This window comes from Oreochromis aureus, linkage group 23, assembly GCF_013358895.1.
Source record: "Oreochromis aureus strain Israel breed Guangdong linkage group 23, ZZ_aureus, whole genome shotgun sequence".
NCBI classification, from domain to species: Eukaryota; Metazoa; Chordata; class Actinopteri; order Cichliformes; family Cichlidae; genus Oreochromis; species Oreochromis aureus.
In genome coordinates this window covers 41,629,532-41,656,765 of record NC_052963.1, presented here as the reverse complement: position 1 = coordinate 41,656,765, position 27,234 = coordinate 41,629,532, and positions in this window count along the sequence as shown.

The window sequence follows — 27,234 nt, the reverse complement described above, 5'->3', positions numbered from 1 at the left end:
AGTGCTCCAGTCTGCAACATGGCAGCGACGTTAACAAATTGATTTTCTGACAGATTAAAAAAGATTAAACCAGCCATAAAAACAAGCAGGAAAGTGCTTAATGGACCATATGTGCACAATAAGCTTTCATATGTATTCTTTTCCCGTTTCTCCTCGGGCCATCCATCTTATTTAGACTGACAGGTCACAGGCCATGCTAACGTGACTGTCATGACAGCTGGACTGTGTCCTTCATGTTATTTTGTAAAAGAAAAGTTTTCTAATATGTGCCCAAACCACCAAGAAAAATATTTTCCACGCTTTTTACTGCATCTTGTTCACTCGTGTTCAACCTTAAACAAATCAATCCAACAAAACATCACAACACTGCTGGGACTACCAGGTTAGCCATTCAGGTGGGCAGGCTAGCGGTAAATGAAATTTTAGGATTAAATCGTCAAACTAAGCTGACTCCACTGAGTCACTGAGAAAATCAGAAGCTTTTAGGCTACGTTCACACTGCAGGTCTTAATGCTCAATTCCGATTTTTTGATCAAATCCGATTTTTTTGTCTGCTTGTTCACACTACAAATAAAATGCGACAGCAAACGCGCTCTAGTGTGAACGATCAAAGCGGCCCGCATGCGCAAAAGAAGACGTCACACACAACTCGCTCTGTTTAGACCCAGAGCAAACAGTATTGTTTGACTGATGGCCCTTAATATAAAGACTTCGGACTTTACGTTTCCCAATTTTTGCTTTAAGTTATTTTGTTATTTACATAATAATGTAAATAACCTAATAATGATCCTTATTGCTGTTTTAGAGAGGAGCGGTGCTTCAAAGGATAGTTGCAGATTTCTGTCAGAATTTGCAGATTATACAGTACAAATGAAATGTTCACGTTGTCTTCCCAACAGTTTCACTAACATCTACACTGGATGGCCAGGAAGCGTTCGCGATGTCTTCTCGTGCGCTGATAATTGGCGTCTGTCCTGTGTCAGTGACGTAAAAGACGGATTAAATGCGACATGACCGTTCAAACAGCAGTCGCTTTCTAAAACATCGGATATGTATCGGATTCAGTACCACATACGAAAGTGACCCAGATCGGATTTGAAAATATCGGATTTGTGCCGTTCACACTGTCATACCATGATCGGATATGGGTCGCATAGGGTCAAAAGAATGGGATTTGATGCGCTTTCGCCTGCAGTGTGAACGTAGCCTTGGAGGTGATTACAGGTTACTGATTACATTCCTAGTTCTATCCACTGGTTAAATCTGATGTCATTAGCCAATTCTGGGTCCAAACACTTTAGTTCCCAAAATCAAACAACATAGAGGATCCACTGACGGTTAAAGCATATCTAAATACTTTAAGAGCAAATAAAATGATCAGAGTGGTTTTTCTGAAAAGTTAAACATCCAGGCACCCATGAAAAGAGGCTTTACAATGTTTAGCAGAGTTAGAGGTTGGCATGAGATTAGCTCACTAATTTCCATCTAAAGGTTCTGACTAAAACACTAAAACATACAGCTCAACAAAAAGACAGAAAACTAAACATCAGTGACATTTTGAGAGTCAGTGAAGTTGAACTAGCTGACATATAATGATGTCCAACCTGCAGGCTAGCTATGGTTAGGCTAATATAAACGCTTTAGCACAAGGAAGATTAAAGATGGTGTTTAATGTTTCCTCAATAAAAGTTCATGTTGAGGGTTCCTGATGGACAGAATGAGAATTACCACTGATAATTTTCAGGGGCTTGTTTCTGTTACTTAAAACAAAACGTAGATATTCAAAAATGTCTTGTACAACTTCACCTTCTTCCAAGGTGGATGGACAAAGACAAAGATCTGGTGGCGTAAAGACTCCAGCTACTACTTTATAAGCTGACCAATGGCAGTGATGGGAATAACGGCATTACAAGTAACAGCGTTACTTTTTTCAGTAACGAGTAATCTAACTAATTACAATTTCTATCATTACAACGCCATTACCGTTACTAACAAGAAAATGCAGTGCGGTCGCGTTACTATTTTTTTTCAACAAACAGACGGTTGAAGCTGTGTTCAGCTTACAGCTTACATTATATCAGTTGCACGGAAGTAGCTGTAAGTAATCTGGGCGCTACAGCTTTAAGCAGCTGCGCGCACTCCCGCGGATGGCATTCACTTTCTGGCCGACGATCAATTTTTTGGCACAACACCTGGAGCTAAGGGGGCAAAACAGTCGCATGAGTGCTGCTGTTTGACTGAGGAAGAATAAAGTAGTCGTGTTAAGCCAATCACATGACCACTTCAAGATGACAAAGCAACAAGGTGATATATACCAGTTTTTAAATTGTGTTAGGCCACGTAAAACCAGAGTCATGATAAACAATATATACGCGGTGTTTTTCCTGAATAGTTTCGCCACGTTTGCTGTCTAAGGACAGCGCTAGCAAGCACTCTCTGTTTATGACCAAAAAATAAAAAAACAAAACAAAAAGCAGCCTGTTCCTGTTGGTGGAAAAATGTACCATGTCGACTGATCAAAAAATGATATGGCAACATGACATTTGGTTGTTTAGGAAGAGGGTGAAGTTTTAGGAGTGACGCGAGAGAGAGAGAGAGAGAGAGAGAGAGAGAGAGAAAGACAGCAGAAAAAGAGAGAGAGCGAGTTTTGAGATGTGAGAGATTTGTGACGTTTAGCGTGTTTGGAGTGTGTAGTTAATGTGTTGTCTTGTGTAGTTAGTGTGTAGTGTTGTGGATAGTTTGGTGTTGTGTGTCAGAACAATGAGGTGACTGATGTCTGCAGGTATCAGGCTGTGATGTTCTCCTTTATAGTGGACAGAAATTATTTTTTTGGAGTGGCACAAATAATTTGTGTGGCATCTTATTGAATACCCCGCCTCTCGCCCTATGACAGCTGGGATAGGCTCCAGCGTCCCCCGCGACCCTGAAAAGGATAAGCGGAAGCGAATGGATGGATGGACAGTAAAAAGTATACAGTAAAGAAAAATACTTTTTCTAGTATATATTAATATAATATAATTTTATGTTTTTTGTCTGATTTTAAATCAGTTGTGTTAGTACAGTGTGTCAAAATGAAAACATAACTGTAAATTAAGAGACATGTGAGGTTGTGCTGAAAAGAACGATACCAAATAAGGGAAAGTAAATAGTTTTTAAAGGTGAAATGTAGAGGTCAAGTCAAAAGTAGTGAAAAATGGTCAATTATACCCTTGACCCCAAAAGGGTTAAACATTTTTTTTAAAGTAACGCAATAGTTACTTTTCAAGTAATTAATTACTTTTAGAATCTTGTAACTCAGTTACTAACTCAGTTACTTTTTTGCAGAAGTAACTAGTAACTATAATTAATTAGTTTTTCAAAGTAACTTGCCCAACACTGACCAATGGGTTTTGGCTTGTGGCCTTTATCAGGGTAATTACAAAATATTAGCTTGTTTAGACAGAAAGCTAAACTGGCCAGTCAGCATTTAAGGGGGTGTTACTGGCTGACTGGTTGAACCAGAGCCCAGACAGGCTCTGGACTGGACGGGAAATCACCCCACATATCCAAATGTAGCTCATTCTCAAAAGTGCACAGAAAAAATATATATATATATATATATATATATATATATATATATATATATATATATATATATATATATATATACACACACACACAGACACAGCTTGGAAACAGGCCTGATCAATTAACAAGCAGATACTAAAGTAAAATTACCAACTTGAACCTAAAAACTCCGATTGCAGAAGCTACATTTGATGTCACACAAACTGTCTCAAGCAATAGGTGGTTAACAAAGAGAAACATTGACCGGTGCATCCTGCTTTCATCCTTGTGTGTAGATTCCTACTGTAGGTTTTTGCAGAAGTGGGATGTTGTTATACAGAAAAGAAAATATCTTTTTCAACCTTTATATTTCTGACAAGAAACAGCAATGTATATCATCATAGGATTAATTATGGCTAATTCCATGAATGATCATGTAAATATGAAGAGCACTCAGGGAGAACCACTGCCCCATTTTGATCTAAGAAAAGTAACAGAAGTAGAAGAGGAGTATAAGGAAAAAACCCTGAATTGTAGATTGGAGAAATTTATCATTATTTTTATAGACTGGATCGCTAAAATCTTTAATTGCAACTTATAAAATGACACTTTTAGCAACTGAGATGTCACTTCCTGTTTAACAAAAAGATTTCCAGTGTGTGTGGAGTTCTTTTCTTTAAAGAGGGAGAGCCTTTGGTTTAACAGAAGCTTCAGTTGACATTTTAAAGCTCTGATTGTGTAGAAAAGGAAAGGAGATCAGAAGACTGTAAAGCTGTAACGTTAAAATGTGGGAACAGAGGGAACAGTTGTCGTTTTTACGTCCAGACTGGATGGTGAGTGAAAGGAGGGATAATCTGAGGATATTTTAGGTCAGGAAAAGCACCAAAGCTGACATGTATGGCTAATAACATAAAAACACAGCATGCAACTTGAAAAAATCAAACTCAAATCAACTCATATTCTTTTGATGAGGTGCAATAAAGAAGCTAAAGGCATGGCTGGGTTCAATTTCTGTCAGCGGTGGCTAACGTTTGGCTCACGCTCGGACTGTGACCTGTGTCTGAGGATGTAATTAACCAGTAGTTAACCAGGCCGAGAGTCAGAATCCTTCATGATTGAGTTCACATCAAGTTTACATAAGTCAGGGGGAATCTGGAGTTCAGGCTGAATATGTTCACATTCAGGGTCAGAGGAAATACGACAGAAGAACATATCAGTTTTAAACAAACGTCTTTAAATTTCATTGCTTTCACTGGAAAGACAGGCTGTGGATTATACGACAGCTTTTCTGTTGAATAGAAAGTTTTAATATTCTCTCTTCACGGTCTAATATGATTTGTGCTTAAGACAAACACTGCAACAACATAGAAGAAACATAAGCAGAGTTTGTAGCACAATGTCCTGACATCGAAGACAGATTGGCTTCTATGCTCATTTTGGGAACAGTTGCAGAAATATTTTTGGTAATTGACCTTTACCCCCAAAAAACATGCATGAGTATAGAATAATTTAATATGCTAAAGTTACGAAATTGACATCTTAATATAAATGTGTCACAGTTATGAAACAGTAAGCCTCCAATTGCTTTCTATGTATGAAAGACCACTTTTGGAGACCTACAAGATGAGATGGAATTACGTCCATGTAGTCAAAGAGAAAATGAAAAGAAGTTTTAAACTTTCCATGTTGTGTATGCAGCATCTGTGTCACCATAACAGGAACCACAACTTAAGTTAAAATCTTGTGTTAGTGACAAATAATGGACAAATATGTGTAATCCAAAATATGGACATTGTTGTCTTTACTTGAAATTACCCCGATAATTGTCTTAAGTTATCTTAACTCATCCCAACCGGTCGCAGCAGATGGCCCCGCCCCTCCCTGAGGCTGGTTCTGCTGGAAGTTTCTTCCTGTTAAAAGGGAGTTTTTCCTTCCCACTGTCGCCAAAGTGCTTGCTCATAGGGGGTCATATGATTGTTGGGTTTTTCTCTGTATGTATTATTGTAGGGTCTACCTACCTCAAGTGCCTTGAGGCGACTGTTGTTGTGATTTATAAAATCCAGGATAAATCCAGGAATAGGAGGAGAATCGGGATCCTAGAAATTTAAAAAAAAGCTTCAGAAACAGTGTGACAAAGCAATCTGAGGAAAGGAAAGATTTTGGAGCGACTGCAAACAGGAGTTTAAGCAAAAAGAGCGGCTCAAGAACGTGTTCAGTATGAAAACACTGTGGACAAACTTTCTTGAAACAGTGTTAAAGGGACTTTGAGGTACTTTTCTTTGTTTGATAAGTGCGTGCTACCCAATTTGCAGCAACATTCACCTAAACATACACCAGGACAATGAGTGGAGAAAGGAGGGGAGGGTATGACCAGGCTTGAAATTTTCCAAAAAACATACTGTGACAAGGATGCAAGCAAAGTCTACAGAAATAATTTAGTATCCTGTGGGATAGAGACATTTCTCTGCTAAATTTTAAAATACTGCTGCGTGATGTGCAAAACTATATCTCAGTGAACAGCGGTTTCACACTAGCTAACCTACAGCCGAAAGATGTTCTGTTCTGGTTAGTGGGAGTGAATGAGCCACTGATTATATCCTATCTGCAATAGGTTGCACAAAGAAAGAAATGGGCATACATTCAGCCATTAAGATTGGTTTAGAGCAGCACTGCTGACCAGATAGGAGGCAAGACACACTAGAAAACCCCAATCTAGCATACATTAAGGCTACAGTCTGGGCCTGCAGCGAGGACATGATTTCCATATGTGTCCTCCCCTTGGAAATTTTGGCTTTTGCCTTTTCTTCTTACCATCATCTCTCGCTTCCTGATACTTTTTTTTCAACATATCTTCCACACACTGGGAGCTTCTTCCTCACGTGAACCCTGCCAGCTGCAGCTGTCCGAGTTACCCAGCTCGGGCCTTGACTCAGTCACTTTTCCACAAACGCCTTTCTGGAATGCTGCAAACGACTATTACATAAAAGCTGAGTGAATTACAGGCAAATCCTTTCTACCCCAACACTGCCAGAGTATTCTGCCAAACTGAAGAAAAAGTGGGGGAGAGAGAGGGTGATGGTGTATTTTTGGGCACTAAGAACTGCAGAATGTCAGCATTTAATCCAAACTCAGCTCCCCGTTATTTCCACTCACTTCTCTTCTTTTTCACTCTTCAGACATCACCGCCACCTCCTCACCATTGCCACACCCACAGAAACTCTCTCCACACAACCCCCCACACACTAAAAAGGACGTGAGGAGGCATTATAAACACAATTTCTCGTTCCGCCTTTGCACAAAAATGGAAAACAAACAACTCTGTATGTCTCATCCCTTCCCATGAAGTAAGGATGCTATTAAACATGGCATAAAAGGTGTGTGCTCCTGTGTGCATCTAGTGAAAATCTGGATTCCCAACAGGCACCAAATCTGTGTTTGCGTCTTCAGCTTCTGTGTTTTTCTCAATTTGCCTCCAGTTCTTGGCAAAGAGAGGTTCTGCATTTAAGCATGAAGTTGTGTTTGAGCTAGAATTTTATGAGGACGAAAATATTATTAATATCGTGTGCACTTGCTTACAATTGCTTTCATTAATACAGTGAAAACAAAGCCAAGGTTCTGTGTGTGTGTTTGCTTCACTGTAACAAACAAATGCAGCACTGTACATGCAAATACACAAAAATGCACATTCACCATACTGTGTTACATAAACACTCCTTTTATGCTCCTATACAGACAAAAGTGCTTTACAAGAACATGCAAACACACGCACACACACACACACACACACACACACACACACACACACACACACACACACACACACACACACACACACACACACACACACACACACACACACACACACACACACACACTATGTCAGTGATCCCACAGCATCTCTGGCAGGAATACAGTATTATCGCAGTGTGTGAGCGCCACACTCTGTCACTCTGCCTCGCTGGCAAGCAGCCTATCATAACGCAGCAGCCCACACGTCCTGGTGTGATGGAATTGAGCCTGTTCCCTTTTTTTTTTTTTTTTGCTAAAAGATCCAGCAGTTGCTGTCAGGAATAGTTGTGTCAGGAATTTTTCTGACAGAGGATGCTAATATTCATAAACACCTTGATGTCTATTGACTCAGATGGATTAAAAGTTATTAGAACATGTGGGCTTTTGTACGTCAAGCTCGATTTTGGCAGGCACACATCAAAACAATGTAATAGGATTTCCTGACAGTGGAATGCAAATTTAAAATCTCCCTTTGAAGTGTTAATTAGTATAGGTAAGTGGAATCCATATCACCTACAGTAAATAATGCTATAGTAGTTATAAACAGGCACGGTCTATCAGTCGTTAGTATTTCGTAGGACATTCCTGACTGTCGGTGGATTCAGCGTAGATTTTGGATCAGGTCTCTCAAGAAAAAGGTCTTTATATTTAATGGATGGTAATGGATAGTGGGGTACGCCAGCAGTTACAGGTTTGATTCCCACAGGTATCGGTTGTTTGTCAAGTCCTAAGTCTCCTCCAGCAGGTCACTTTGTTCCCACATACTGTAAAGCACTCTAGATAATAACATCAGCTGCAGCAGCTTAAATGGAAAACACAGTTGTGTCTCTGATGATTTCATTAATTTCTCAGTGCAAGAGATTAAAATGAATGAAGTTCCTGAACTCCAAAACAGGTGCTTTTTTGTTATGGTAAGTGGTCCCTGAAGGAGACAATGCCATTAGTGACTGATTCTTCTGGGACAAAATACTGTTTACCTTCATTCTAGTTCTGCCTCTAAGACCAGAAAAATAAGGAACATTATTTTTGCCTCTTAAAAGTTATCCCTCCCTGGTGCCTCCGGCTCGGCTGGGCACTCAGTCAAGACAGTTAGCATTGAAGGGCCCAATTCAAATCTCCACCCTTAAAATGAGTCTATGGTTGCTATTTTTGCCCTTTCAGCAAAGTGATGCCATTATAGCTCGTGTACCAGGACTTTGGTGTTGTTTCAGCTGGTTGTACATCTCTGTGCAGGCCTGTCTCTACAGACATCTTTGCAATCTGTGGATTTCCACGTGGCTACAATAGTTAGAAAAGACGAGATTTTCTACAGAGAACTCTAAAGAAGGATTTTATTGTGTTGTTGTTTGAATGGCATCAAATTTTTCCATTAAGTTTTTTAATTCCAGCAGTCTTCTTAGCAACACCTGTTATTTAGGAGAAGACCACAGCAAGTCAGCTGTGTATCTAGAGCCAAAATATTAAATGTTATGGCACTATGTTGATGTCACAGTTTTGCATACGCACCTATGTCTTAAAGGACTGCTGCCATAGGGTGAGAGGTAGGTTACGCTCTGGACAAATCTGCAGTTCGTCGCAGGGCAATTAATGAATTTACTAATTTTGTTAAAATGGCATCATTAAGCAAAACATTGTAACACTGAGGCTTGCTGCTTCTTCCCTCCTTGTTTGTTCTTGTCCTTGCCTTTGGATTCCCCCTTGTAAACCTGTGTTTAACGTCACAGTCCTGTGATCTGCATAAGTATGCATGAATAGCTCAAAATGTCTGTGTAAGAGCCCTCGTGCTCTTGACTGTTTAACAATGGGACACAGAGGCTCTCAATGAAATGTGCCTCAAAGTCTGTGAGCCTGTGAGTGTGAAGATTGGGATCAGGCGTAGGTGTGAAGCCACTGAGGAATAATTTTCTTCTCTCTGCAGTCACTAGAGACTCTGCTATTTGCATGGGGCACCTGTGCAGCAGGCACCAAGATCTCCACACTGTACTATGCTGTAACACCATCTGTGAGTGAGAAAAAAGCAGCTGGAGACATATCTATCAGATGAGGCCTTTGGCTGTTTGTAAGCCATAAATTGGTATAGTATGGGAACTAGATTGTATCATGGATATGTAGTTCTTGACCTGGACACCCTAGAGACATTAGTGACAGCAGTGGTTTACATAAGTTAGAGCTAACTCCTTTTATTCAAAATTTTAATTATTTAGTTACAGTAAAAAACTAAATAGGGAGAATGTAAATTGCACTCCTACTAAGGTTGTTTTTATTATCTGCATCCTCTATTACTCCATCTGTAAATAGGTGCTGCATTTTCATCAGCACAAAAACTGATAATAGTGACAGCAAAAACGGTAAGACAGCATTTTGAATCTGATGAACATCAAGACAGCACAGGCTACTTATTTCACAGAACATCAGTTTAAAGGCTGATCTGGCTCTGTGTGAATCACGTGTAAATTTTGATTTGTATTCGATTTTTTAATAACAGCTGCTTTTGTCAAAGTGTGCTACAAAAGCAGGTGTTCATGTGGAATCTATATATGAAAGACATCTGTGTAAACCACATATTTGAGTATCAGAGTGCAAGTTTAATCTCTGACTAAAATTAATGTCTTAACCCAACTACAACCAAATGTTTCAGCTGAATCTTGCAGATTGTTTCCTTGTAGCTTGCATTCTAAACAACACAGATATTCATATTACAAAAAAGATTTATTGACACAAATTGCATGCACACACGTATATCTTCCCAAACACTTGAGCACACAAATACCAACGCACTCTTTGTCACATGTGCGCACACACACACACACACTCTCTCTCACACCAGGCGTTCGGCAGTCATGCCTTTCTGTAGGATTCTCCTCTGGGTGCTGTGTCCAAGGTGAGTGCGCTGGCTGGCAGCTCCTGAGGAGTTGGTAGGAAGAGATAGCTGAGCGAAGCTATTAAAATACGGGCAGGAATTTCCCTTATCTCTCCCACCGAGGCAGCTCGCTCCGCTTTGTGCTATTATGGAGATAAAATGCACAGAGGCTTGGAATGAGGGAGGAAGGAGGGAAGACGAGGAGGGGAGGGCGAGGTTGGGGAGGGAAGGCGTAAGAACGTCAGATTTATGGAGCTAGGGAAGCTTAAGGTTATTAAATCGAAAGATTACTCGACTGCGAAATTGTTGAAGTTTTTACGAGAAGTTGAGGGATTTAGGCCTGTATTAAACGGCAAAGCATTAGGAGGCCAGCAATATACATTATTCACAATTTATTTTTACCCCCTTTCTTCTATTCCATTCACCCTCTTCGTTATTCCCCCAGTCTTTCTTCTCCGTCCTTTCATCAACCTCACAGACAATATCGAGGTCCTCCTAAACTCTCATTCAGAGGAGCATCTGCACCTTCCATTTCACCCCTCTCCCCTTCATAGTATCAGCATGTAGACAGGCAAAAAAAAAAAAAGAGGGAAAAGAGCAGGAGTCAAAGAAACGGTGATAAAAAGAAAAAGGGAGACAACAGATGCCCTGACTGAGAGAACAGACTTGTCATCTCCTGTTTTGCTATTGACACAGTGTGAGCCAATTCATCTTTCTATCAAGGACATTCATCGCTGTCAAATTTTAAGAGACAAGTTGGGGGGAAATGTGGCAATAAGAGCAGCAGTGCCATATTTAACACTAACATTTGCATAATATAACCTGAAATTTGTGAAAACACACATGCTTGTCAACATTAAGTAGTCTCTCATGCATTGTGTAGCGTCATAGACTACACATATCTACATAATAGATATGTGTAGCTTCTGGGTCTGAAAATGTAACCATTCTGAGGCAAAAGTGCCTTTTTCAATTCTTTCTAAGAGACAGCATGGGCCAACTCTTCTAGCTGCAAAAAGAAGTCAGATTGCATAGATGTCTATAAAAAAATAGCACTTGCCTCTCTTAATGACCAATATCAGTGACTACTTTTCAAGTCCTATTGAATGCAATATAATGTTCAATTTGCAAATAATAGACCCCATTGAAGTTTAGAAGATGAATAAAACACATTTATGGCAGACCATTCAAAAGTCTCAAGGAAAGCAAGCACTGCTTGTCCAGTGAAATCAAAAGACAGACATCCATTAAAACCAGTAAAAGCAACCTCTCTCTTAAGCTTCTGTCTTTTCCAGTTTGTAGTAATCTTTTAAATGACTGCTACCTTACTGCATCTCTGGAAACAGGTTTAACTCTGCTCGATTCAATTTCCACTTAAATTTATACAGGACCAGCATTTTGAGAGTATATCCATGTCCCATTAACACTGGCGTAAGTTTAACCAACTTTTTCTGCTTGTTTGCACATTGTTCACAAGCCTCTGGTCTTTGATGGGAGACTGGTCAGAGACCAGCATGCTATGAAAGCATTTGTTGGCTCTGTTTTCACTTCTTTGAGATCAGTTACCATGTGTGAGCTGTGTAGAAAAAGAGATAACATTGGCAAGTAAGAAAGATTCTGTGAATTATCATTTTACGGACAGAATTTATTTTACTAAGCACCATGGGAAGAAATTTTTCATTTCATTAGCAAAGAAGGCCAGAATCATTGACGGTCAGTTCCCACCATGTCTGGTATAATAAAATAAGCAAACTGAACAGATGTAGTTTCCAACAGCACTTTCACATTAGCACAAACATATTTTTGTTGAATGCAAGTATAAACGCTAAGCAGCCAACATGCCAATGCATTTTTCAATAATATTTTTAATCCCTCTGTTGACAGTTAGCCATGTCACATGGTGCTTTCAATTCAATTTTTATTATTTTACCCCATCAGCCTTTTATGGCTGATGGGGTGTTGTCGCCAAGCGGTGTCAGATCTGCCCCTCACTTGTCTCATGCAATTTGAAAACAGCAAGCTAGCAAATGTGAAAACAGCCAGGCAAGCCCAAATAATAGAAGCAGTAGGACGTTGCTATTATATTCATCTTTTAGATACAGTGTGCAACATGTATGTGAATTGCTCTCATGCCAATGTAAGCATTATCTTTGGCGCAGATAAGTAGCAACAATTTACCAATAACAAGAAAGGTTATGTACTACTCAAACATTCATTAAAGACTACAAAAAGGGACCCTTGGTCTTAGAAATATGTTTTTACACCTATTTTTACAACGTAATACATCTTAATACATCCAGCCGTGTTTGTTGTTTACTGTTGACGCTAACAAATGATGGTACGGTCAGAAATGTTAACCCGAGTCCTTGGTTCACGAAAACAAAATCACTTTAACTGAAGGCATATTTTTTTTTCGAGATGATGAAATATGGGGTGAGCTTTTTTTTTAAATGGAAGCTCTCAGTTTTGCATCAAAGCTCAGCACTTGTTGAGAATTTATTTGTGAATCACTATTCCTCATGGCGCGCCCTGGTACGCCTGTTTGTGAGAAACTGTCCCCGGCCTCCACCCCTTAGAATTTTTCAAAAAGAGAAAAAGCACTTTTCTTTTTCAGACAGGCAGTTACAGGAACATGTTATTGATATATAGCACATCACACAATAATAGACATCAAACACAAGGTGAGAAATTTGTCTCTCCTCTAGCTTGATGTGCACACACACACACACGAACCCAAAACACAACCTTACAAACTCCGCTATCCAACCAGTGTGAGGACTTTATAGGGATGTGTCACTTTGGATGCACAACAGCAGTCTTACACACTCACACACACATCCCCAAAGCAGAGCTTCACACATACAAATCTGCACCCATAGTGCTTCTGCATTGTCTCTCATGACTGGCTTTGTTTCAGATGTTTACTGTGCCTCTCTCGCTCTCTCTCTCCGCTTGTCTCATTCAGGTCAGGCTCGTTGTCTCTCGGTAAACAGAAAAAGTCGATTCTCAAGAAAGGACATCAGGAAAGGAAATGTGAATAAAACATTTCTTTCACAACAAAACTCTTTTGAGAGCATGCACATAGACATACTCACATATTCATATTGAGTGAGTGTGGCGAAAGAGTATCCATCCTCACGGTGTCTGTCCACATGTTCCCGAATTTCCTTCCATGAACATTATGCAATTTATATATTTATTCAACACAATTTTAGTTCATTTTAAATGGAAGATGGTGGAGAGATTTCTTTAGTGATTAACTGATGGTTTTGCATATGTGTGTGTGTTTTTGTTGATGCTCATAAGCTGCTAAACACGCAGCTGGCCATGCTCTTTGATACACAAGAAGGCCTTGAGGGTATTTTACACTCCTTTTATGCTTCTTTTCTTCAGTGCACTTTCTCCTCTCCTCTTCTTCTCTCCACCTAATTTGCACAATTTCCATAGATCCTTTATTGACTTGGGGAGAATTTATGCGCCCCCAGCTGTGATCTAAGGGATGGCTGGTCAGCTTATATGTATTTGTCTGCATTCATGAGTGTGTTAGTACATGTCATCAGATGTAGATCCAGTATACTAGTGAACCTATTTTTACTGAAATTCACATAGGAGAGTGCGTTTGCACATCCCCGCTCATTTTCTGCACTCATTTGCTTGTGTGGCGAGACTGATTACATTTTCACCAAATACTTGTGAGACGGCAGCATAATGCGGCTTAATATGACCAGCTCCGTCTTGTCGTTTATGGAGGACTCCCCCACTGTTTGTTGACACTTGGAAAGAGAGCCAGCCATCTCCCGCTTCACTAGATAATTCTCCTCTGTGGTGTAGCAGAGAGAAACTTCATTAACCCCACTGCCACACAGTCAGTCCTGGAGATGTGCATGTGTAATGTGGCTGAAAGCAGCCTTTTAACGCTGTAAACACTAACTTGCTAAACGTCAGGATGTATTACACACTTCAGCTAAATTATCAAAAGCTGGTCTACCAGCTTGTGTTTCGTGGACTGTGGAGAAGTCTAAATATTGTGTAATAAATATTATATGAATGCAGATTTGTAGTTTCAGCAACAATGCACTCACATTACATGGTCCCAGGAAGCACTTGTATATTTAATTTATGTTGATGTAACACTTTACAACCGTGCCAGCGCTGAGACCCTGCATCAAGAACGAGAGTGAAAGTTAAGACTATATGCATTACTGTTATCATCTTGTAAACCTGGGACTTGCTTTGTCTTGTCAGTTCAATTTAGCTTTAAAATCTGTTTTTAACCAGCTTAAAGTGATTCTTTGGCCACCTGGGGGCAGCACAGCAGAAATAAGCCCTGAATACAAATAACAACAAGCAGCTTTTGTAAGTTGAAAGAGTGAGCTTGTAAGTGGGGGATCAGACAAACACTGAACGACATTATAATTTATTATTGCACTATACTATTATCATTATTTTAGAGCCACGTTTATGGCTATTATGTGAAGTCAAGTAATCACTCTTGCTTTAGGCCCTTCAGATTTAATTGTTTTACTTTGAAAAAGTCTTGCCCCATCCCTCATTTCTATATATTTTCCTCCCAGTAATATATTTTCAAAGTATTCTTGAGCAATATTTAGGGTTAGGGGCAGGCTTCCTGAATGTCTTTCAGAGTTTTTCTTTGGATGTTGGCTTCTTTCTTTAATTCACTATCAGTCCAGTCCTTGTACATGACCATTTTCAGAGGGTTGTTTTTGTCTGTTTTGTTTTATGTTGCTTGTTGAACCACTGACGTATGAGTCATTCAAACATAAAAAGCATAAAGATGGCACCCAACTCAAGGGATGAGTCAGTGTTGTGTCTACTCATAACAGACAACCATTTTTAAGTTGTATCTTTAGGCACTTTGTTAGTAGCAGCCTGTCACAGAAGCACATGATTTGTTCCCATTACTTTAGTTGAATCTATGAAAAATGCACAAAATACTATTTTTGCACCAACAAGGTGATTCCAGGGGAGCTATTAGCCAAAAACTTGGCATCTTTCAGCAGCTGAAAGCAGACAGGCAAGCAGGCAGGCTTAAATTTAAAGTACATCCTTTAATGGTGAATAGCAAGCAGGCTGAAATACAAAAATCCAGAGAAACACTAATCCAACCCGCAAGAAAAATACAGGGTAAAACAACAAATATCATCACAAGGTCAAAGGAAGGACGGAAGTTTTATATGCAAAAAGGGCTAATTACAAGAAGTAGACACAGCTGGGGAAAAACAGACAGCTGCAAATAATCAAGGTAATGCAACAAGGGGAAGTAAATCTAAATATAAGACACCGGTAACTACCAAAGTGAAACAAAAAGTGAGAACCATAATTAAACAGGGAAATAAAGGCACATGAAATATCTTAACATCGGGGAATAGACAGAGAAAGATAAGATGGGAAACACTGAGGGAATCAAATAAACTAACATAAACAGCAACTAGAGCTAAACACTCAAGACAGAAAATGCTAGGAATAACATGAAGATGAAAAGATACACAATAGGCAAACTAGTAATCCAACCGAAAATCTTTCATCTAATTTAAAGTCCAGATTTAAAGTCCAAAAAGGTCCAGGACCATGACGTGTGGTGTCCAGTGTGTCCCTAAAATTCTGAGAACGCTGAACAAGTGGAGCACAAAAAAAGATCTGGCAGGTCTAAAAAAAAAAAAGCGATCTACACTAGATGAAGAAAATTGTCTTTAAGTAAAGAGAAAAACTTCAACAAAGACCAGACACAAGACCTAAGAAATGCATCTGTCCCTTTAGTGCAGAGGTGGCCTCAAGGGCCTGTGTCCTGCAGGTTTTAGATCTCACCCTGGGTCAACACACGTGAATCAAATGATTAGTTCATTACCAGGCCTCTGGAAAACTTCAAAACATGTTGATGAAGTAATTTAGCCATTTATGCAGTGTTGGATCAAGGACACATGACAGGTTTTATGGAATGATGAATCCAAATCATCAGAGTTTACAGAAGAGTTTAGGAGAGAGATACAACAGGAAGTGTCTACAGCCATCTGTAAAACACCGTGGTAGCTCTGTCATGGTTTGAGACTGCATTTCAGCCAGTGGTGTTCGATAGAGGTCTTGTCAAAATTGATGGAACTATGAACAATCATTTTTCAGCATGACAATCAGAATCAGAATACTTTATTAATCCCGAAGGAAATTATAGAAATGATCCCAAACACACTGCCAATGCCGCAAAAGCATACCTGGCTAGAAAAACATGCAATGAAACACTATCAGTGATGGATCGGCCTCCCCAGAACCCAGACCTGAACATTATTGAAGCAGCGTGGGATCATCTTGACAGAGAACAGAACAAAAGGCAGCCAACATCCAAAGTAGAGCTTTGAATGTCCTTCAAGAAGCCTGGAGAACTATTCCTGAAGACTACTAAAGGAAATGACAAGCTTCCCTTAGAGAGTTCAGGCTGTGTTGAAGAATAAAGGTGGACACAGAAGTGGACTTGCAAGCCTGTTAGAATTGTAGTGACTCATTTTTGCACATGGACTGTGCTTCAGTGTGCGTTTGGACATGTTTCTGTAAATCACTGAACCTATTTTCTTTTTTTCTGGCAAAATATAAAGAAATATAAAGAAGTTGGCTTCTGACTTCTGGCTTCTGTATGTTATTGTATTTTTGTAAAAGTGCAATAGTTTAGGCATTGCTAAATTTAAATAAATGCAAATCATGCAATCAAAGGAATTTGCAAAGAAAAGCGTCTGGACTTCTTTGAGTTGCTTGAAGACGTTTCACCTCTCATCCGAGAAGCTTCTTCAGTTCTAAGGTCATGCAATGTAGGTATTTGTCTCTTGTGTTGTGTATTATTTATATTACATAAAAAGCTAAATTCTTCATGCTTTTTCCATAATTACATTTCAACCTTTTCCAGCTACATTTAGTTGTTTGGTCCACTCTGAATAGCAAATAAAACACCACCGAAGACTCTCTGTATTTTTATATTGCACAAACTTTGGATTGTAGCACCTAAGAAATGCTTCCAGCGTACACTGTGTAGGTGATTGGTTATCAAAACCCCTTATACAAAAATAGACATGCACAGACAAACACAGCTGTTAATTTAGCAATATTGCTTCAGGCTGTAAGAGGCTAAATAAAGCCTTCAGGGACAAACTCAGCCATCCTGCATCCATCCTGTCCATCCTCCCACTCCCTGAAGCCTGCAACGATGCTTCCTCACGGGATATTACTCCCACTCTGCCTAGGGGCTGGAGCACATATGGAAGTGATGTGGAATGTCAAGCGCGAAGGAGTTAAAAGGGAGAAGAAAGGAATACAGTAAAATTTATTGTCTATATTTAGAAAACTGGCTACGTGAGCACTTCAGTGATTACAGAAGTGATTTTTTTCCCTCGTTTTAAGTTAAGTAATGACTTTGTGAGGACACACAGTCAGGAATGGCCATCAGTGATGGCACCCAGTGTAAACTCTGAGCTGGGCAGCTGCCTGCATATCGTTTATTTCCTCCAGTATCTGCCTCCAGCACACTCACGCGTACCAGCCAACAGGCTCCTTCTGTTCCTTTATCACACACACTGATATTCACACATAGGAGTGCAAAGGGAATAAATGAGCACGCACGCACACACATAAATGCACACAGAGAAGATGAAAGGTACAGCGACTGAGAGAAAAAATAAGAAAGAGAGACAGTGGAGATTGCAGCTTAACCTCTTGGCTCTGCTGTAAAGCAGCACTCACTCTCAGGAGCCTTGCTGATAGCCATCTGTCTGGCAAGGAGAGACAGCTTCACCTTCCCAGCACATCAGCACGCTCACAAATGCTCAACCCACAAACACAAAGGCAGGTATCCACACAAACACTGATGATAAGTACACAATGTAAAAATTATATTTCCAGTGTTACTTTGGTGCCGTCATATTTTTATCTTAGTGAAATGAAAGCTTAGATAATTCCTTATCGTCAGAATGAATCCAGTGACCCTTAAAAATGAAAACAGCATGCCGACAAGTTTCCGCATAAAGTTATTTTTCTTCATTCATACAAAGTTTGCTTTTCAGATATGCAGCGTGCGCACAAATAGCAATGATTAGCATCTATTTAAAGTGAGAGTGGGACATTCATTGACAAAAAAAAGAGCTATAAACCTATAAATCCTGAAAAGAACCAAAACCCTTTAGAGTCGGGCTACAAATCTGGAGCTTAGTCAATAGCTCCCTCTCAAGGTTGATAGCTGAGCCAAAGAAAATCTTTTCTGCACCCACATCTTTACCCTGCTCCCCCCTCCTCTCCACTTCCTCTCTCCCTCTCCAGCGGTGCTTCAGCTATACTCTTAAAACATAAATTCTTTGAAATACTCTCACTTTTCCACCTCTGCCTAAACTCCACTGCTCCCACCCCACACCTCCATGTCCTCTCCACCCCTCGATCCATCTCTGTCCCCCTGATCAATAATCAATCTGCAGCAGGCAAGGCCAGGGGCCCTGCGCCATCTGTCTCCATCGGCAAACCTGGGGGAGAGTGTGAGAGGAAAGTGTGAGAGAGATCGAGAAAGAGGGAGGAGATAGAGTTCAATCCATCTTCATCTATCTCCATCCACGGTCAGGTCCACTCTACCGGTATAGATCATAATTTGGAGAGGTGTAATTGCTGGTCAGAGACTGGGGGTGAACGCTAAAGGGGGCAGGAGGGGAGAAGGAAAGGGGGTGTCTATAATGTTTCAACAGTCAAGTCCTCCCCTCTGCCCCACCTCTCCACTCTCCTGCCTGACCCAGTTTCCTTCTTTTTCTCCTCTTCATCTCTTCCTGTCTGTCTTTTCTTACTTCTCCTGCTATCTTCACTTTTCTCACTTCTACTTACAGAGAACCACAGACCCCAGCACCATAATTAATCACTCTTCTGGTCCACGTTTGTGTGTCTACGTGAGTGTGGATTTCTTTGTGGTTTGCACGCCTGAAGTTTGTTTTTCCACTCTAATCCTGTAGAAGAGGCACCGACGACGCCTACTCTCAGTGTTTCTGCTGCACTTGACATGCATATGAGTGTTAATGTGTCACGGGAACATCGCAGTGCTCTGATAATGATATACCATGGAGCACCTGCTGTGGAAAAATGATTCTCATGTCACAGTAAGCTGGCCCAAATAATAACAATTTGAAACCACCATACCTGAGAAACTCAAAACATGTCCGAGGAGCGCAGAAGAAGTGTATCTGCTGCAATGTGCTAGAAGCAAACGGTTTGATCCTGTGCTAATTAAGAAAACAGATCCATATATTTGACTTATTTTTTTCCAAACAACTTACCTCATTTGTGAACAATGTGAAGCAGATTCTCACACACTGACAAGACTCTAAATCAAGGATGTTGAACTAATTTTACGTCCTAGCCCATTTTGGGTTTAAAAAAAAATGAAACTGACATTTCTGTCAGTGAAAAGAAGTTTAACTACACATTCAATCCCTGAGATGATTAAATATAAAAAACTTGTGCAATTTTAACAATATTCATCAGTTTTTAAACATGACAAAGAAAATGCTGCTGTAGCAAATGAAATAAATGTAAACAATTACAGAAAAAGGTTTTGTTAGCTCATTCCCCAGACTGTGCTGTAATTACAAAACAGAAAGTTTCTGTTCATTTACTGTTACATAATTACTTTGGTATAGCATGAATTGTCTTGGGGGAGGTCTTTATCAGCAGGAAAAAAGCTGTAAATGATTAAAATACATTTAAAAGTCCCAAACTTATGTCCTTTATATTTTCCAGTGGGCTGGATTGGAGACTTTGCAGGGCTAATTCTGGCCCTTGGGCCTGATGTTTGACAGCATCTCTGTGCTGCTGCATGACATCCTAAGATGTTGCCAATAAGCATTTTCATTTGCTGTGTTCACTGTGTTATTTTAGCATGTTAATGTGCTGAGAGCCGCTAATTAGCTCCAAAAACAAAGTTGCACACAGCTAAAGCTAACTGGATTTCATTGTGCTGAATGAAAAGTGAAGAGACCACCAAGTCACTGCATTGCAGCAGTGCTGGAACAAAGAGGTGGCCAGACATCACCGCAGACAAAAGCTTCCACGCCACAGATCCACGGGTGAAAGCTGGCTGATCTTAGTGGAACTGATTAATGCAAACCCTAGGGAAGTCTTCAGTGTTGGTGTGATCCATTTGTGCAGATGTAAACATGGATCACACACTTCAGTATGAACCAAAACACTTTAGAGGAGGTGGTCTCAGTCCACTTCCAAATAAACTTGTGAGAATGTGATCTGACCTCAGTCTAACCCAGTTTAAAGGCCTTCCCATAGCTATGGTTTGCATTCTGGGATGCAGCAGAGTACCACAGATGTGTAAAGTACGGTAACTGTTGCAAGACAAAGAGCACGGTACATTGTTTTATCGATATTTAGTCAGGTGACTACATTTATCAGCTCCTTCCTGTATTTACTTTTGCTGCTCCGACCCCAGACACATCTGACTGATACAATGACTGAACGTTTTCTTGTGATTTTCAAATTCTGGCATTTTCAAAGCTTTCTATAAATACTGCTCAAAACAGCCATGACTGTTAATCGAGGTTTTGGTGCATTTCATCCCAATCTCAACAGGTGACTTTCCTTTTGCTTCTAGGTCTGACTGATAGTGTCAGAAAAGCACTTCAGTCCAAAACAAATGAAAATTAAATATTTTTGAATAAAAATCTTTAGATTTGACAAATTTGGACATTGTTACTCGATTTCCACATGCATCCATCTATTCTATTCATCTTTATTTCCATAAGCATAACTGGCTACATTCATTTTCACTTCTTTCCACTGTAGATGAAACATTTTTGGTTAGTTTATCTTAAACAAACGAAAACATTTAAGGAAGTTGAGGATGTCTCAAAAATGCACGTATCATATGGTACACTTGGCATTTTGTGCAGTGCTCGTCTGTGCCTGTTTCACAGAATCACATTACTCCACAAAACCTCGCTTTGCCCGTCTCTACATTTTTGTTAAATTGGAAAAATAAACCACAAAAAAAGCTGCAAGTTTACAAACTCATCAGCTGATTCGGACCACAGCAAATGAAAACGCAAAAAAGAGATGAGCACAAAGGTGAACCACATAAAGAAAAAGATAGAAAAACAAAAGCAAAGGTGTGTCAGTGCTGGAGAAAAAGAGGAACTATGGTAACTTTTTTTTAAAAAAATACTACATAAGTACGTACTTAAGTAGATAAAATTACATCCCAGCGCCACCTTAAAGTTGCAGTAATATGGTGTTTGTCATTCTGAAAAGAGCTGCTCTACATATTGAGTATATTTTGATGCTCTTAGGCTAAACAGAATTATTTGTCTATTGTTACTTTTCAGTATTTAATACAAAAAACAGTGTTTAAACTTTTGTGCAGTATTGACAGAGGGCCGAACATGAGCCTTCTTTTTGCACTGTATTCATTTCTGATCAAATATTACGACTTCCTTCGCCTTCCTTTCATCCTTATGATTGGTCCCCGCCCCCATGCCATCTGGATGAGAAATAAAATCCTGGAAATGCCCTTGCACTAACAGTACTGATAACCTATCAAATGTCCCATCTACAGTCATTACTCCAGTAGGAAAGGATGTGCTAATATTAGGCTCTGTGAGTCATCAGCGGAGAGTGAGTAAGGGCGTTTGTGTCACATTTTAGTCCTTCATACTATTAGTTAAATAAACAAACACAGGGACTATTTAAGAGTGTGCGCACACACAAATGTTGTACATAGATGTAAAAGTGCACGTGCTAAATTTAGAGACTGAGTGACAGAAGTAGGTCTGTGTGAAAACAGCTCTTCCCCATCTGGCTCTCCTCCTGGTGAGTTCTCCTCCTCAGCATCTTCTTCCTCACAATCAAGAACATTTTCACTCCTCTCCCTCTCTCTCTGTGTTCATTCTTACAGTGTTTTCCGCTTCCTGCACTAAGTGAGAATCATCAAATGAAGATTAAAGATGCTTCTGTTTTCACTAACAAGCTCACATGACTCCCACAAACACACACAAGTACATGCACAAAGGCATCAGGAACACAAGCACGTGAGCACACACACACACACACACACACACACACACACACTTGCCCCCTCGGGAAACCTTACACAATTATGGCTAGAATGGGATTCATTCTCAGCCTTCAACAACTCATTAACTGCATTTTGCAAATCGTACGTTTCAGCAGAAAGCATTGATGAGGAACAGCGAGAATGGGAGCTTTGGGAGAGGCAGACATCGTTTTAGCGTGTGTTCAGAATTTATTAACATATCACATATGATACGCTGCATGTATATTCCATATGGGGGCATGGGGTGGAATGACAAGAGCGTATTTTCTTAGTTACAGCGGCCACGTTGGGAGACCTATAGGTCAAAGTTTTTTGCACACATTTGTTTTCAATCTGCATATACAGCGATGTAGATACGCTGCTAATTGTCATACAGCACACATACATTTTTACAAATATTTTTTAAAGTATACACCATCCTTCAACTGAGTACATATCTGCAGTGCAAGTTTCTTCATCTTCTAGTGTTTCCTTCTGGATTTGTGTTAGCTACTCTTTAGCAACTTTAGCATTTTACTTGAATCCTTGAATCTCGCCTAATTATGTTCCTCCTTCTATTTTCTTACCACGTGAATTTCCTCTTCCTCACTTCAGCTCGTGCTATCGGCAGCCTGTGGTGACTGTGAGGCCTGGTTACCAGTTGTTGCTGGTCCTACTGTTCACACATTTTGCTGCATCTATTATTGGTATCTTTATTGTTTTCTCTCAGCTTTCCAGCTTCACCTTCTCGCTACTTTGAGAGCTCACAGCAAAGGTAGAGGAGGGGCCGGTCACATTGAGAGATTTGATTGGACAATCCAGTGTGAGTAATAAAAATGAACCAATGGGCTGCTGTCAGTGCTTGTACGGCTGGTGCGAAGTGGCCCTTCAGGCCGGTCTATTGGCCCAAAAGTGTGTTGACCCACCGGGAAAATCCCGGGTATGTCAGATTACCAGTCTGGCTCTGGTGGTGACCCCCTTCCTAAACTTCCTAGACCTGATTTTAGGATTAGGGTAAGTGGCACATGGGCATGTCAGGGGGTGGGATCATTGGATTAGAGTATAAGTAAGAACAATAGGAATGTAACCGAGTAAATTTACTAAATTACTTGACTCAAGTATAAGTTTAACGTACTTCTAATTCATTTAAGTATTTCTATGTTAAGCTGCTTTCTTCTTTTACACCATTATATTTTGAATGCAAGTATTCTACTTTGTACACTTTATTTTAAAGCTTTAATTCCTAATTATTTTGCAGATTAACTGCATTATTATTGCTCAAACTACCCAGCAATATATAAGCACTTAAAATCACCAACAGCTGGATGTACACACATCAACAGATTAAAATTATGATCTAGTAGTATGTATATAGTACTGTATACAATCTGAAAAGTGCTGTTCTACATAATGGACACATTTACTTTAGGTGCTTTTGCACTAATAAACTACTTAGTAGGATTGTAACTTTTCCTTAAGTAAAAAGTGTAAATTTACACATATACCCACACACACAGCCAAGCTTTGTTCTTGGTCCCCCCCATAACACCCAATTTAAAATATCCTGGAACTGTCCCTGAGGTGGGGAGGTTGGGTTAAATTACCAGTAACATGAATGTAAGTCAGTGTATTTCCCTCAGAAATAGTTTTTCTGGATAAAGTTTGTGAAGGTTCTTGTCTGAAAGCTTTGCAGAAATGAACCCAAATGCAGGACACACAAACTCTGAGAATAGAGTTTGCAGAAATTTTAATCGAAAGTGGAAGAAGAGGCTGGATGGAAATAGGGGTAGAATTTAAAAAGGACCAGACAGTTGTGTGGCAGGTTGGCAGTGGGCAGAAAAGTTGTAGTGAAGAGAAGTTGAGTGTGGCAGCTGACTGGCAGGCAAGAAAGAAAAAGGTAGTCAAGAAATTTACTTTTCAAGGAGTAATGTTCTTAAATCGATTAAAGTAATATTCATACCACTATAATGATCGAAACAACCCAGCAATAACTGAATGGAAGGCTGGGATTGATAATCAGCAGTGTTGATGAGAAGATGAGAAGCAGATGTGCCGATGGTGAACAGCTCAAGAGCAGAAAGGTGGTGATCTGTGCAGCCACACCCACAGGTGACACAAACAGAGAAATAAGGGGAAGGGGAGGAAAACACAGGAATTCTACCATAAGCCGTGATAGCTTGACAGGAAACAAACTGCATTTCCTGCAGACTTTTATACACGTACAACATGCGAGCAGAAATCACGAAGAACCCAGTGCACACAAACACACTGTTACATTCCAGCACTCCTTATCTGCCCCAGCAGTGTTGACTGACACTCTCCACTTGAGGAGATTAAGTGTGCTCACGCTGTGTCGGCACAGCTTGACGTCCATTTATCCTTAAAACTCATACGAAGCGTCTCAGTGAGCTCCCTGCCAGCGACGTGCACACGTCATCCAGCACGCTCCTCAATTTCCTCGTACACACTGACTACTTTATTATCACTGCTGTCATTGGAGGAAACAGTTTAAAGGGTCATCTGTGAGCTAAGTTGATTTTGGGACCAGTGGGACTGTGAAACTGGGGGGAAAAAAACCCTGATGTAGATTTTTAGAAAATGAGAATTCTTTTATGTGCTCTTAAGAACAATTTTAGATATGTGCGTTTCAACCAGCATCAGTTTTCTGAGGCTTAATTGCCACATAGAGAGACGAAGCCGGCAGCGTTTGTAGTTAAAACAGCAGCAGATTTAACCAACACACTAATAATACACACAAGCCAGCTGGGTATTTGCAGTGTACAGATAACTTTCAGGCAGCAGCTGATGGTCTCTCTAAAAGCCTGTTAACCTTATTGTAATATAATTTCTTCTCCTTTTTCTTTTAAACCATTTTACAGTCTGAAGGGGTAATTATAGAAAGTTCTGTTATTAACAGGAGGTGCTCTAATGGAGCAAACTTACTATCCTGCTGGACATGGTCAGCAAGCTGATATGCTCTGTTGATACTAAGACATCTAAAGTGTTCATATAAGGCAGGAGCCATGCTTTCATATAGTTTTTTTTTTTTTACTAAATTCTGACACTACCGTCTGAATGTTGCAACAGAAATCAAGACTCTTCAGACCAGGCAATGTTTTTCCAATCTTCTGTAGCCCCAATTTCCTGTTGTTAGCTAACAGGAGCACCACTGATGTGTTCTTGTGCTGCTGTAGCCCATCTGCTTCAAGGTTCGACATGTTGAGCGTTTAGAGATCCTCTTCTGCTTTGCTTGGTTGTTGGAGTTCCTGTCGCCTTCCCATCAGTTTAGAGCAGTGTAGCCATTCTCCTCTGACCTCTGGCAGTAACAAGGCATTTTCATCCAGTGAACTGTCGATTACTGGATACTGCCTCTTTTTCAGACCTTTCAGAGATGGCTGTGCGGGAAAGTCCCAGTAGATCAGCCTTTTCTGAAGCACTCAGACCAACTTGCCTGGGACCAACAACCATGCCACATTCATGGATGGATGGATCTTTCTTCCCCATTACGATGCTTGGTTTGAACTTCAGCAGGTCATCTTGTCCATTTATTTATGCCTAAATGCACTGAGTTGTTCCCACTGAGTTGGCTGATCACTCCTTTGTTTCAACAAGCATGCACCTAATAAAGTTGGCAGTGAGTGTATACACAGTAAAGTTGTAGCATTTTGCAGCTGCACAGTTAGTATGAATATGTGCACGGTGCGATGCATCCCCTTGACCTGACTGATCCCACGTGCTTTTTAGTGTTTCATGAATAGGTCACTTCCCATATGTATCCATAGAAGATTTACCAGCTACAATGCAATGAATACTGCACAAGCTAGTGGTTTGGTTATCAAGCAGCTGATATGAACCAAGGGCATTAATCTCCAGGTTTTTGCTCAAAATCCACATTTTCAGTCTCGTGCTGTGGAAAGTAAGTAAGTAATCCACTTGATTTATGCTGACTGCAGATGCTCTTCTCATTTAAAGAATTGCTAACTTCTGCCTGAAACCACCAAGTGAAATGATAACAACAGCACTCTGCAGATAGCCAGTAAAACTGGAGCGCTGCATCAGGCAGTGACACATTAGATTTGTGCCACCAGCTTTATGCCTGAAAATTTGGTCATATGTGTTGTTTATCCACAATTGAGGCACCTAATATTGAAGGCGTGGAACTAGCCCCCACAGCCAGTGTACCACTAAAGCATCACTTTATCTTACTGCCAATAGGTGGGCCTGTGGTTCACTTGCCCCAAATGACTTGTCACTTTTTGATGTAAGGATTCTTTATTAAGAAAGAGTCAAAGGGGGCAAAATGTAATGGCAGAGAGAAGAGTCTGTGTGGGAGGGGCAATTGGTGTTAGGTTGTTGATTGGCGCTCCCTGGGGCGCAGTGATGAAGGAAACATCTAAAGGAGAAATGGGAAAAAGGTTTTTTGAATCAATATCATCTAAGAGAGGTTTGCATACAAAGTGGGGCCCAAGATGGCAGAGATCCTAATAAAAGCTAATGCAGTCTTTTATAAAGAAAAACTAAGTTAAGACTGAGTGCTGAACATTCCACAATTAGTTTGCACAAAATCAAAGCTTTTACTTATTTTATCAGCAGCAGCTTGTGACTCAGCATTATTAGCGAACAGGCAAAAGACGTAAAACGCATCCTGGAGCCCAACTTTATTTCTTATTTAGTTTATTTATTTCCCCATTTTGCTGCGGGTTTACTGAGCTGTAGGAGTCGAGCCACTAAATTCAGAACTGAATGTGCGCAATTGTTTTTGTCTTTGTGTTGGTTTGTTTTCCTGTTATCTATTTGTTATTCTGACAGTAAACCAAACAGTGTCTCAGAAAATGAAAATGGGTTTTATGTATGGAGTAATAACCTAAATGGATTTCCCTCTCTCGCTCTCTCTGTCTGTCTCTTTCTCTGCACCGCTCTGGGAGCCTGTGGCTATTTATCTGCCTGTGTCTAATTATTCATTAGTGAACAC